Source organism: Colossoma macropomum, unplaced genomic scaffold (assembly GCF_904425465.1).
Source record: "Colossoma macropomum unplaced genomic scaffold, Colossoma_macropomum, whole genome shotgun sequence".
In the NCBI taxonomy this organism is placed as follows: domain Eukaryota; kingdom Metazoa; phylum Chordata; class Actinopteri; order Characiformes; family Serrasalmidae; genus Colossoma; species Colossoma macropomum.
The window spans coordinates 13988406-14003467 of NW_023494807.1; the positions used below are offsets into that span (position 1 = coordinate 13988406).

At 37.0% G+C, this 15062-nt stretch overlaps 1 long non-coding RNA gene across 1 annotated transcript; it reads right to left on the reverse strand.

Moving 5' to 3' along the window:
* Positions 1-3390: 3390 nt before the first annotated feature.
* On the reverse strand, positions 3391-3815 carry LOC118796794. The gene is made up of 3 exons (XR_005005912.1): positions 3765-3815; positions 3584-3679; positions 3391-3482 (listed from the first exon to the last, which is right to left on the reverse strand). It is a non-coding gene; the product is annotated as an uncharacterized LOC118796794 (long non-coding RNA).
* Between the last annotated feature and the right edge of the window lie 11247 nt (positions 3816-15062).

Genomic DNA, 15062 nt, shown 5'->3' on the forward strand with positions numbered 1-15062 from the left:
ATCATGTTATTCAAATGATCATACAAAATAATGAAGATACTGTATCAATACGCACATGCAACCTTACTAAGCCTCTAATCTAGAAGTGCTATGAGTATAAAGAATACTAAGTTATTTGTAGATGTATTAAGAGTAAAACTTTACACTTTGTATTTATTTATTTATTTTTAGATTCATGAGAAGCTGAAGGAGAAGGGGATCCTTGGAGTCACCAAACTGATTTGGAAAGAGAAGGATGGAAAAGTGTTTTGTCCAGAGAAAAAGACAACAAATTAGCACATACAAGCAAAATACAAGGGGGCACCACGGGTATGTTTTACCTTAAAGGGCCAATATCCTTTTTTTTATTAGTCCACTCATGACACTTGAGGGGGCTTATGTACAAGAAAACATAATTCATTTTACATGATTTTCCAACCTCTCTATTCCCCTTAGAATTGAACAGGCTGTTTTTGTTACTGTGTCTTTAAGACTGATATAAATGAAAATGAGCTATGTTCTGATTGGCTGTCCTGTTTTGTACATTCCTAGAAGAAACACTCCTTGTATCTTCACCCGTGGACCAGCAGTGCTAGACTGCTGTAGGCTGAATGGGTTGATATGTGTAAATGTGTTCATTTTTGGTGACATCACAAAAGCAGTGAATTCTAAAAGGGCTGTTTTTGCAGCCTAGTTTGCATATGTGGACTGTGTGGACTGAGGAGCGATGCTTAGAAACTTATTTACACACTACATCAAACTCTTTTATTTAAACAAATAAGCTAAAAAATGGAATGTCTATATGGGCCATTTAATATCATTTATGCTAAATGTAATGAATTATAAAGACATCAATACTTCCAAAAAGAACAAGAAGGCAGAAATTAAGCATACAACACTCAAGCACATTTATTTATTTATTTATAGTGTTTACTTTAGCATTCATTCAACTTTGTCCTACACATTAATATAGTATAATTTTTTTTCAGAATCAGTGGGGTAAATATGGCCTTTTTCTATTAAATATTTTGTGCAATAACTTTCTGTGATGAAGTTTTTATTAAACTCTTCAGGCTGGTATCTATCACCATCTCTGAGACCAGTTCTGACTCTACAACAGAGCATTTCACATCAAACCACTCTGCATGAGTGTCTCTTAATATCTCTTAATAATTTGATGATGATGATGATGATGATGAGTTATGCGCAAATTTAGAAAAATTCGGTGAGGCTGCTAATATTAACTGTTCTCTGTATCCCTCTAGTGGCTGAAAGTGACTATGCTTAATAATTTGATGATGATGATGATGATGATGATGAATTATGCGCAAATTTGGAAAAATTGGGTGGAATCCCCCTTTAAAGGCTTCTCATACTAACTCTGTCTCCCTCTAGTGGCTGAAAGTGACTTTGCTAAGAACGAGGAGAACAGCAGGTTCTGGCCAGCATGGTGGCGCTGAAAGAGAAAGATAAAACATTTGCAGCATTTTCTTTTCTAATCTACGCTACATTAAGGTTTACTATAACCACAGAGAGAGATTAGTGCAGTTTTTAACAGTACAAAACAAGCTTTCAGCATTTACAGAGAATATTACAGCTGATAAGTCATCCAAGGTGGCAGCATTGATTATTAATTATTAATTATGACTGATCAGATAATGTAAACCAAACCAAGGTATTTTTAAAAATATTTGAGTCAGTATTCCAAGTATTTTGGAAGATATTTATTGTGAATATTATTAAACAAAAAATACACTACTATTATCAATTATTTATAGTAATTTCTAGTCAATTAATTGATATGTATAGTGTCATTTGGTTTCAATGTTTGATCAAATGCGAGGGATTCATTTTAACAATTTTTTTATTCATTCTCACAGAATTAATACGGAATTATTTTCTTATGTATTTTTTGCTGCTTTTGTTACAACTACAGTTTAAAAAAAGTTGCATAATTTTAGAATCATTTTATAGATTTTTATAGATTTATCTGCAACAAATTTGTTAGTGAGTGAGCAAGTGAGCGAGTTACGTAGTGACTTAGTGAGTGAGTTAGAGAGCTAGTGAGTTAGTGAGCAAGTCATTGAGTGAGTTAGTTAGTAAACTAGTTAGTGAGTGAGTTTGTCGGTGAGCTAGTTAGAGAGTTAGTAAGAGAGTGAGAGTGAGAGAGAAAAAGAAGTCAGTCCTTGAGGTGCTTCACAAACTTCCTCCCTCCATCTCAGTAACTGTAAGCCTCTATAATACTACTACTACTACTACTAATAATAATAATAATAATAATTATAATAATAAACCTAGCTTAAAATACCCTAGCTTCACCTAGCTTACCTTAAATTTTAGTTAAACTAATTGAACTTAACTTAGCGTAGCTTAACTTAACCTAACTTATCCTAATTGAACTAAACTTAGTTTAACCTGTGTTACTTGATACCTGAGACACTGTTTTGTGATAGTTTTAGCCTAAAATGTATTTTTAGTATTAACTTTTACTCCAGGATTACTTCCGTGTTTCCTGTTAAACTTCATTCTCAACTGGGATCAATGCACGCAAGTGGCTTGAAGAAGAGAGAGCAAACAAAGGAGAGAGAGAGAGAGAGAGAGAATCCGCCGGCACCAAAGCTGAAGAATTCAGGGCGAGTGGAAATTGACAGTGTCAGCAACAAACTACTTGCTACTCTGCTCACCAGTTTATGGGGTAGGACAGCAAGGTGCAACTGTGATCTATCACAGCTCCTCTGATGAATAACATTACTCACACAAGCTATAAGCTATATACACATAAGAGTTCTGCTGACACTGCGTGATGCAACGCCGCCAACCCAAACAACAAAATGTGTGCAGGGCAAAGAGGGACATACAAGGCATTGTAAGGAAAAAATACTACCCAAAAACGTATTTTTTCAAATTTAGCACTATTTTACCATTATCAGTGTGACATATAAAACCTTATAAGACACATGTAAGTTCAGTGGTCATTTTGGATAGTAGAGAAATGGTGAAATTTATAGCGTAGACATATGGAGTCTGGTCTGTTTCCTAGTACTACAGTGGTGAACAATTTTGACTCTGACATCTGAATTTTGTTTACATGTAAACGGTTGAATGATTAAGTACTTTTGCAAAATTGGTGGAGTTCCCCTTTAATGTTCATGTTTGGTAATAGATACTTCTTATTACCCGGAAAACGAGCAGACTTTCACCAGCCCTGGGTGTTCTCTGGTAGCTGGGCAGAGAATTAGGAAATCACGGCCATCGGGTGGCCAAGAAATCCTTGTGGCACATGGAATCATGTGAAAATTAAAAACATTTGAGCAATGACATTTAGCTGCTTCTTATCTATTAATTTCAATTTGATATAACTGATATTTTCATATCTACAACAAGCCACATACATGCAGTTGCAAAAAACTGGGAAGATGTCTTACTGGACAGATCTAAGGTCTGGCTCCACCTATAACCCCCAGCACCACCATTTCACAGAAGACGTCCAAGAAGTGCTGAATCTGAGAGTAAGAAGAAAGGCTGTCGTGAGTCGTGTCACAGCATTATCCACATTCATAATCTGGTGCCAAGATTTTGACAAAACCTAGTTAGTCAAGCTCACCCCAGTCTGTGTCAGCTCCACCTGAATTCCTTCACATGAAGGATCCTGAGCTAGCGCCAGCAGCTGTTCAAGCACCTGCTGGAAGTCAGTCTAATTCTAAGGAAGAAGAGAGATAACTAGAGTGTCATATTGTCATTACCTCATAACAATTCATGTATTTAGATGGTAATAATATTGATACCCTGGCGTTAAGAATGGCCAATGTGCCAAGGATCATCCTGCCATGGAGAACTGCAACCATCTCTCTATGATCTCTGCTCAGAAAGATCTGCAGAAATGGAGACAGGAATATTGCTTACAGGGAAAACCTGCTGCAGTGGGAAAGGAGCACATTTCATTACATTTTCCAAATAACTTTCAGAATGAAAATGAACACAAACACTTAGGCTCCATTTACAGTGTGAAGGGTTAAAGTTGGTACTTACTGCAAAGCGGGCACCTCAGCACTGGCTCCAGCAGCCTGTAATACCAAGTAGTCACCTCTTATTATAGCTATACAGAACTAGTGAACTCAATAGCAATAACAGTACTGCATTTAGTTTTACCTCCTGAGAAGTGCTGGACTCAGAATTTGAGTCAAACTCAAAACCAGATTTTAATCTTAAACCAGATTTTACCATTACTAGTCAAGTTTATGACCACCAGACTATTTATAATTCTAGATTTTGCTATAAACATTTTCAAGAGAAAACCACTAAACAAAATAAAGCATGATAAAAATTTACACTACATTACCTAAATTTTTTCATTAACGACATTTTTTCTTCTAAACTAGTGTGTTGGGATCATGCATATGGAATTATGAGATGAGCCCTAACGACTGGGTTGAAAAACACTGTTACAGACAATCTTAATGTACAAATACATCCATGAAAAATGAAACCAACAGTATCAGTTCATTTATCTGCAATGTAACTAGTGGTCCACTACTAGCTGGGGGCTAACTACAAGCCACCTGTTCAGCTCGGTGATCAGCTGAATGAAGAAAGAATTAGGCAGGACTTTGTTAGTAAGTAAATGCATAAAGGGACGCAGTAATAAACTATATTCAGAAGTGTCAGTTCATGTGAGTGTGTTTTTCTTCTCGATTCAATAGTTGTCCTCGTGCGCCATGTAAATTGCCTTCAGCTGCTCTCTGTGCTCAAGTGAAATTTTCGTGCTCGAGTTTTGGCATGGGGGTGGTTTTGACAGTTTATTGGCGAGCTCATGGCCCGTTTCTGTCCACAAATGCTATTGGCTGATGGCTCCTGTTTTTGCGGCTGACCGTAAAGTACAAAAAGAAGACAAAGATGGAGGACGAAGAGAAACGTCGACAGGTAAGGTTAAAAGCAAACTCTGGTTTGTCTAAATTAAAATATTTTAATAGTCAAGCTTAACATCTTTAACTGTTTTAGTGTCATGTTGGTAGTGCTAACGTTATCCATTTAGTTTAAACTTGACCTGTAAGAAGTGTAACATTAGTTTAGCTAATAGCTAACGTTAAGTGGAATTAGCAACAAAATATCGGCAACTTAAATTTTTTAAAAGGACATTATTTTCCGAAAAAAAAATGAGCGTGACATCAACATTGCAATTTCGTATCTGTAATATATGGCACCACACTGGCTTCAGTGTATAGTTGATTTGTCTCATAAAGTATCAAGCTACGCTACAGCCATAGCAGCTTGGCCTGGGTGAGCTAGCTAGGGCAGGTCAGAGATAAAACAGTATCTTTTTGACAAGATGATATGAGTCTGAATGTCTGTTGACACCATAGCTGGAAGTTAATCTCCACAAATTCTACATGAATAAATGTTTCAGATGTCATTCATACAGGTTTGATGTAAAATGACTGTTCGAGAGAAACTTACCAACTCATATTTCTGTACAGTGGTGGTGATAGGAACCAGCAGTTATGATGGCTACAATACAAACACAGCCTTTTTATTTGCTTTCTGAAACCACCAGTGAACCTACACGTGTCTTTGGAGTTTTATATGCAATGTTAATGATGGTATTCATAAATCTGAAAAAAGAAGTTTTCTCTGGGAGCCATTTTGCCCCATAATGCCCTGCATGTATCTCTCCACTATGATTGGATTAAAACAAATGTATCAAAATAAGTTTTAGGCAATTACACAACTATTGTATAACAATGTCTCAGGCATCAGGCAGCGTATTCATAACCATGTCATGTAATAACTTTATGTAAGGGAGGTTTAAGAGGCATTAAACTCTTCAGACGTCTGGTTCCTATCACCACCACTGTGAACAATTCTGATGCTAAGTTTCTCAAACGGAGCATTCACATCAAACCACTGTGAATGACTTTGTTTTCATCTTTAAAATTTAATTATGTAGAAGTTTTGCAAAATTGGTGGAATTATCATGAAATGATAGGGTAACGCTTTACATTAAGGGTCGCCAATCAATCATTAATTATATAATAATCAACTATTAATTTACCATAATTTAGTTACTAGTTAACTCTTCATTAAGCATTAGCTATTACTTAGCAACTATTTAAGCACTTAACAATTAGTATTTGAGAACACTGTTAGTTGATAAGTTAGTTTGTCATTAGTTTATGGCTTACTTACTCATTATCTGTGTACTAACTGCTGCTTATTACATTGTTAATGAAGTAATAAGTATTTTTATTCATATAAAGAAGTACCATGATAACTTACTGGCACTTATGTGTTAATCCAGATAATTATCTGTTAATTAACTTTCCATCACCTTCATATATTCAGTTGCTTCACTTTTCTCACATTGGTTCTTGTTCATTAAAGATGCTTATGGTCACATCTGGCTGTAAGATGAACGCACACAAATTCATGGACAGTTTTCTTAATGTAAAGTGTTACCAGTGATAGTAATATTTAAACCAACACAGCTGGCGGCCCCTATTGAAACATGTAGTTAATCAAGTCTTGTTTTTTTTTTTATTTAGCTGATTTAGCATTTATTTTTCTAACGTAGTTTTGCTTTGTCTTTACAGGACACTCTGAGAAGACAGATGCTCTTGAGGCTGCTCTCTAAATTGGAACTGGGGCTCACAAGAGAACCTATGGATTTGGATTACATGGAATTTGTAGGCAGGAATTGTATCTCTATAACATGCTCTCCCGACAAGTTGATGTGCCGACAAAGATATTACATACCCAGCAGGAGCTTTTTAGACTTGCAACAAAGCACATTGAATGGACCAGTGACAGAAATACGCAAACAGAACAACGTTGTGCCTAGTGAGCAATGTTTTTTTTATTCCCGTAAATAACTGTAATTACTTAATGTACAAGTAAAATGACATCGTACTTATGTTTATCCTTTTAGTATCAATGAAAGGTACTAACCTAATTAGTTTGTGGTTTGTGTCCACCTGCCAAAGTAAAAGAGGTCCTCTCACAGAATATGTCTTGCGTAGGATGCAGGCTAATCCAGAGAGTCTGAAGAGAATGCCCATAGAGTCCACACTGTGCATCGATGCAGCCACCGTCCTCCACTGGACGTGGATCCCCATGGATTGCAACCTCCCCTTCACCATGCAGTAGCCAGCAGTTGGCATTTCATTTTTTATATTCTGTACAACACTGTCCAGCTCCTCATCATTCATACTGATATGCCATCTAGCAGAAAGGCTAGATGGCATAGAAACTCCTGCATCCGTCTAAACACTGTACTTGTTGAGACGCGCAGCATCTTTGAGATGCAGGGCACAGGCAGGTCAATTTCCAAGAGCTCCTCCAAGCTCTCTCTCAATGTCTAACCTGCGACATCCTGTCTCTCCAAGTATTGTGTCAGCTTGCGTATTTCTGCCACTGGACCATTCAGTGTGCTCTGTCATAGGCCTAAAAAGCTCCTGCAGGGCACGTAATATTGACGTGTCAGGAGAGTATGTTGTAGAGATACAGTTCCTGTCTACATGTAAGTTACATATAATCCAAATCCATAGGTTCTCTTGTGAGCCCCAGTTCCAATTTAGAGAGCAGCCTCAAGAGCATCTGTCTTCTCAGAGTTTCCCGTAGACAGAGGAAAACTACATTAGGAAAATGAATGCTAAATCAGCTAAATAAAAAAAAAAAAACTATACTAAGACTTGATTAACTACATGTTTCTATGGGGGCTGTCAGCTGTGTTGGTTTAAATAGTATTGTACAGAAATATGAGTTGGTAAGTTTCACTTAAAGCCTGCATTTTACGTCAAACCTGTATGAATGACTTTGTTGACATCTGAAACAATTATTCATGTAGAATTTGTGGAGTTCCCCTTTATGGCAGATTAGCCTGCAGCTAGATGTCAACAGACATTCAGACTCATATCATCTTGTCAAAAAGATACTGTTTTATCTCTGACCTGCCCTAGCTAGCTGACTCAAGCCAAACTGCTATGGCTGTAGCATAGCTTGATACTTTATGTGACAAATCAACTATGCACTGAAGCCAATGTGGTGCCATATATAACAGATAAGAAATTGCATTGTCGATGTCACGTTCATTTCTAATTTCAAATCTCTCATTTGTTGGCTCATGTGCAAGTTGGTTTCCCCTGCCAAAGATGTGAAGATGTGCATTAGCCTTTCAAGGTTTCTAATCAAAGCAAGCACATGTGGGAGACCAGTCAGTACAGTGTGGTGTGATGCCCCCTCCCCGAAAATTCTCCGAGGTTACCTGTTTCTGTGAATAATAATGGAGAATATAACCCTTTATACTGTAGAAACTAGACACTGTGTAGTGTATTTCGATACTGTTAGAAGTGTTGGAATAAACTACATCAGTTAATAGTTCATCAGCAACCTTGTAAGACACAGCTATTGAGCAATTAATGTTGAATTAATCTATAATTCATGAGTAGTTATTCTAAGAAACCATAGTTACTAAGTAATTCTCTATGAAACTCAGTAGTTATTGTATAGTTAATAGTGGACTATCCTAAGCATTAGTTCACTATTACCTACTGATTAATTAACTAGTAATTCATGGTAGTTAAAAGTAGTTACTTAAGTGTTAATGCAGCACTACTCATTCGTCCCTGCTTCATTCTTGATTAGTTACTTATTACTATGAAACAGTACTGTAAAGTGTTACCGAGAATTCTTCAGCAAGGATTTGTCAGTACTCGCATTAATGTAGTATGTGGTTTGTTGGTAATTTACTAAAATATTTCTCCTGAGAGATTGATTGTCTTCTATGAGTGCTCAATATTTCAAAGCAAGTTGATTGTCTTGGCTGTGAAAGGTTTGTTTCTCAGAAGCACTGTAGGCTCACATTTCATGATTTTATATCTACCTTCCTAAATTATACTGTTTATCAGACTTCTGTGTCCTGACCCAGCTGTTCATATGCAGTACATTTTATCCAAATACTAAATGTATACATACTCATATAAACATTTAGGTTCACATCAACAGGAAAACCTTTCCTCCAGTGAGTGTAGGTGTATAGTGTAAGGTGTTGCATTTACTGAGGCAGTTCAAAATAAAATTCCCACCATAGCATTCCATTTCAGCTGAAGTGGACAGGGATGAGAAATGAAAGATGTGTTCTGTAAATTGCAAAATTTTAAGGATCTTGATAAATAAAGAGAGCTCTGAAAAGACCATAACATCAGTAAAGTATGTGTTTCTGTGACAGGATAAAGGGTGCAGAAGGGACCAAACAGAGAGTAAATATTATAGTCCAGTTAGACTGCTGAGTAAATAATGCAAAGTCCACAAAAACAGACTAAATGGACTTTGGGCGACTAAAATAAACCCACATGGTTACAGGAAAAGCACCAATGAAAAGTGGGGAGTTTTCAGGAATGGTCCTACTTATATACCAACTGAATCTCTGTTTTCTTCACTATTTCTCCATTTCAAGGAAACATTTTTCTTTTTGTTGCTCTACAATTTGAAATAGAGAGCAATGGTGGTTCACACTAGTCTATATATATGCAAACCATGAGGAGATCCAGAAGGTGTCATGCTTTCCAATATCTGACTTTAACCGGGAACTTCAACCCCATTTCCAAAAAAGTTGGGATGCTGTGCAAAATGCAAATAAAAACAAAATACAGTGATATGCAAACCATTTAACCCCAATATTTAATTGAAAATGTATTTTATTGTTTTTTGAAAAATATATGCCCATTTTGAATTTCATGCCAACAGCCCACATTCCCAAAAAGTTCGGACGGGGGCAACAAAAAGCTGGTAAAGTTGTGTAATGCTAAAAGAAACACCTGGTGGTTGATCGGCAACAGGTCAGTAACATGATTGGGCATAAGAAGAGCATCTCAGAGAGGCCGAGTCCTTCAGAAGTTAAGGTGAGGAAGGGTTCACCACTCTGTGAATGACTGCACAATCAAGTAGTGCAACAATTCAAGAATAACGTTTCTCAACATAAAATAGCAAAGACCTTTTGCCTTTCCTTATCTACAGTACATAATAACATTAAAAGATTTAGAGAATCTGGAGAAATCTGGAGTGATCTTTGGGCCCTCAGGCGGCACTGCATTAAAAACAGACATGCTTCTCAAGTGGAAATCACTGCATGGGCTCACGAACACTTCTGAAAACCATTGACTGTGAAAACAGTTTGTCGCTGCATCCACAAATACAAGTTAAAACTCTAAAATGCAAAGAAGAAACCATATATAAACAGGATCCAGAAACACTGCCACCTTCTCTGGGCCTGAGCTCATTTAAAATGGACTACGGGGAAGTGGAGAAGTGTCTTGTGGTCCGACAAATCAAAATTTGAAATTATTTTTGGAAATCATGGACACTGTGTTCTCCGGGCTAAAGACCACTCAGCTTGTTATCAGTGCACAGTTCAAAAGTCAGTATCCCTGACGGTATAGGGTTCCATTAGTGCACATGGCATGGGTGACTGGCACATTTGTGAAGGCACCTTTAATGCTGACATATAACATATGCTGCCATCCAGATGATGTCTTTTTCAGGGAAGGCCTTGCTTATTACAGCAAGACAACATCAAACCACATTCTGCATTTATTACAGCAGCATTGCTCTGTGTTAAAAGACTCTGGGCGCTAAACTGACCTGCGTGCAGTCCAGACCTGTCACCAACTGATAACATTTGCCGCGTTATGAAATGAAAAATATGACAAAGGAGACCTGAGCAGCTGAAATCCTGTATCAAGCAAGAATGGGAGAACATTTCACTTTCAAAACTACAGCAGTCGGTCTCCTCAGTTCCCAAATGCTTACAGAGTTTCGTTAAAAGAAGAGGTGATGAAACACAGTTATAAACATACTCCCGTCTCAACTTTTTTGGAATGTGTTGTTGCCATCAAATTCAAAATACACATATATTTTTTAAAAAACAATGAAATTTCATAGTTTCAGCATTAGGTATGTTTCTTTGTAGTATTTTCCTTCAAAAATATGGTTTACATGATTTGAGCATCATTCCATTCTATTTTTATTTCCATTCTGCACAGTGTCCCAACTTTTCTGTAAATGGGGTCGTATTTGTATATAAAGACTTTAAAATCGTGGGCATTGATGAACCCCTGCTGAGGTATTCTGGAACAGACTCTGCTGTTAAACTACAGGAATACTCAAATGAACTGCGGACAGAAGTGGGCAGTAAACTTCCAGACTACATAGAGAAAGTCAATTCTGCTCTGGCAGGTTTCACTGCTGTACCCCATGCAGTAGGCATAGGTGCCCTAGTCAGGAGCCGAACCCTGAGGATCTGCTACAGCGTGTCTTTGCTGAGGAGAAGTCCTCAGAGGTGCATGATCTGATGGAGCATTACCTGAACCACTACAGGATGTATGTGATGCAAGAAAACCATCTGCTGGAGGAGACCAAGCATGTGGAAGAGCAGCTCGCCAGTCAGCTCACATGGCTGAAGAACTCCATGCTCGCGGATGGACACATGAACGATCGTGATCTCAAGCACTGGACCAACAGAGCTACATTCCATGCGCAGATGCTCATCTACTTTGCACGGCTGAAGAAAGAAGGAGCTTCTGAGTTTGAGAATGCCAAGATCAGCGCACGCAGTGCAATAGACACTTACAACAAACATTTGTTTGATCTGATTGAGAAATATAAGACACATAAGGCATCTGAGATTGTCAACACTATAAACGCAATATTTGCACAGTGGCTTTATTTGTGTTGTGCGTCAAACAAATGTTGTACAACAAAGTGCAACTTATCTGCTAATCCAGATGAATCACCTAAGCAGTTTCTTAGCGACATCTTCTCAGTTCACAGACAGATTGTAGAACTACAGAAATACTTTTCTGACCTTCAAGAGAATTATGCTGCACAGACATTGATAATCTGAACATATCTGTTCTGTGATTAGGCTCACTTTGTTCCTTTATTCCTCATTATGCATTATTGTATATTAATCAATCATCTCCTTAATCACTTTTCCATAACTTTATTGTATTGTTGTGTTACTGTTTTGCTGTGTGGAGGATGGGTTTCCCTTTTTAGTCCCTCTCAAAGTCCCTCTCAAAGTTTTTTCCTCTTGCACTCCTTGCCTTGCAATTTTTGTTTCAGATCTCCTTTTCTGCTAAGAAATCAAACACTGTTGTACAGTATGTACAATGAAGGTACCATTCATTCAATTAATATATTATTAAATTGTTTATATCCTGTATTGTTCCTCATGTATTACTAATAGCTGGATTTGTGCTAGCTGTTGAACTACAAAATGACCTGGAAGGTTTTATAATAACATTGCCTGGTGTTTTCTTGATTAAACAATAAAATAATGAGATTTCAATAAAGTGTTCTGTGAAATTCTTTTTTGAGTGTGTCTTTACACTTAAATGAAAAAGTTATAGTTTTACAATCATTAAAAAGCATTTTTCAGTGCCAACTTTTCCAAAACTTTTCACACTCCTCTCTGCAGAAACATGTAGCTCCGCACAGCAGTTCATTTTATGCCTTAAATACAGCCATAAATCACTAAATCTACTGCAAAAACAACTCAAAATAATTTGTCCATCATAAAGTCAACACTAGTGCCCTTACAAAAATAATACTCTGTCAATCACAGCGCAGTCACCTCAGAAACACTAACAGCTGTTGACATTAAAGCACATCCACTATATTATGTAAATCTGTGATAGGAAAGAATTATTTCTTCTGTAGTTGAGTTTCATATTGTAATAAGTGAAAATTATTAGTATTCTTTGGCTGGTCATGTAAACAACGCTATAAAAGAGGAATAGGGTAGACGATTAAACACTGCACTGATGAAAAATATTGATTTTGTTGGTCTAAACTACATTTAGATACATTAGGTATAATATTTTGCTTTGCATTGTTTCATTGCACAGTTTTTTACTACAGTGAAATATCTTTTTAGGTTGAGCATACAAACCATGTTTTTAAAGTGAACAAAAAAATGTATCACAAAAAAAATCCAGTACTTTAAATGTGTAAAAGAAAACAAATTAAGTCACAGAAATAGCAAATGCTTAGTTTACATGCTCTGATTCACTTAGACAAATGTTGTCATCCTCTCATAAAATAAAATAAAAATACAAAAAGCACTTGCTTATTATGCGCTGGGTCCACAGCGGATGATCCGTTGTGAACAAAATAACTTCAGAAGTAAATTTTTTTTACAGACAGTCAGCACCTGGGTAGGACTTCAGCACAGATGTTAATCAGCTGTGATTGGCCCATTTACACACATTCAGTCAGCAGTTTGCCTCTATAACCATTATAATTATTTGGGGTTTGATTGTCGTCTGATGTATTTGGGAATTAATAAATTGACATGCAGTTTATTTTTATGTTGGATTTTGGAAAACAGTGTAACACTTTTTTGACAGCTCTCATACACTGATGGTGATATGTATCTCATATGTGTATCTCATATGTGATATGTACTTCAAAGAAATCAGAAACCATTTACATATATTAGTCTTAAATGCACAGTAACAATAACAGCTTGTTTAATTCTCTTGTATGGATGACATACAAGACCATTGATAATCTCCCTCGATTTGGGGCCCCACGCAAGATCTCATCCCGTGGGGTCAAAATGAATATGAGAACAGTGAGCAAAAATCCCAGAACTACACGGAGGGACCTGATGAATGATCTGCAGAGAGCTGGGACCAAAGTAACAAAGGCTACCATCAGTAACACACTACGCCGAGAGGGAAATCCTGCAGTGCCAGGCGTGTCCCCCTGCTTAAGCCAGTACATGTCCAGGCCCATCTGAAGTTTGCCAGAGAGCATATGGATAATCCAGAAGAGGATTGGAAGAATATCATGTGGTCAGATGAAACCAAAATAGAACTTTTTGGTAAAAACTCAACTCGTCGTGTTTGGTGGAAGAAGAATGCTGAGTTGCATCCCAAGAACACCATACCTACTGTGAAGCATGGGGGTGGAAACATCATGAAAAAAGCATTTCAAGGTCCTGGAGTGGCCTAGCCAGTCTCCAGACCTCAACCCCATAGAAAATTTGTGGAGGGAGTTGAAAGTCTGTGTTGCCCAGCGACAGCCCCAAAACATCACTGCTCTAGAGGAGATCTGCATGGAGGAATGGGCCAAAATAGCAGCTACAGTGTGTGCAAACCTGGTGAATAATTACAGGAAACGTTTGACCTCTGTCATTGCCAACAAAGGTTATGCTACAAAGTATTGAGTTGAACTTTTGTTATTGAACAAATACTTATTTTCCACCATAATTTACAAAAAAATTCTTTAAAAATCCTACAAAGTGATTTCCTGGATTTTTTTCTCATTTTGTCTTCATAGTTGAAGTGTACCTATGATGAAAATTACAGACCTCTCTCATCTTTCTAAGTAGGAGAACTTGCACAATCAGTGGCTGACTAAATACTTTTTTGCCCCACTGTAGCCATGCTTTTTTCAAACAATCAGTTTGAATTAAATACACATTAATACATGCCATATTTGTGTGCACTGGAGAAGGTATTTATTTTCCTGTGTTGAGGTTTTAAAAGGATATTAAAAAGCATTGAATTTGCTATTATAAGTTGTGAAGCAACGCTGTTTAAAATAAAGGCGTCATAAAGGTTTCTTTTGTTTGGACTTTGCATTGTTATTACAAGATCCATCTTGTTAAGCAAATTATTTGAGTGAAAAGAGCCTTTTTAAAGTTTATAGAAACTTCACATAATGTATATATGCTAAAGTATTTAAAAGCACATATACATACATTTTTTTATGAACCTTTATTTGTTTGATTGTACATAATGAGTTGAGTCAATTTGTCATTTGATCAGAGAGAACACCTTACTGAGCAGACCTCTTGGTTCTCAGGACTGCTGTTGGACTTTGACAGCACATTTTGCCATTCCTTTTCCAGAAATAAAGTGCACTATAATAGCATTGACTGTTATTTGCAGTTCATGTTTATGCTGGTTACTGTAAAAAGTAAAACAAGCTGAATGTTTGCTCAGTTTGCATGAAACATGGGAAGATGATAGACGAGGGTTTGCATATGTTATGACGCTTATTGCCACGTATCCTAGCACGAC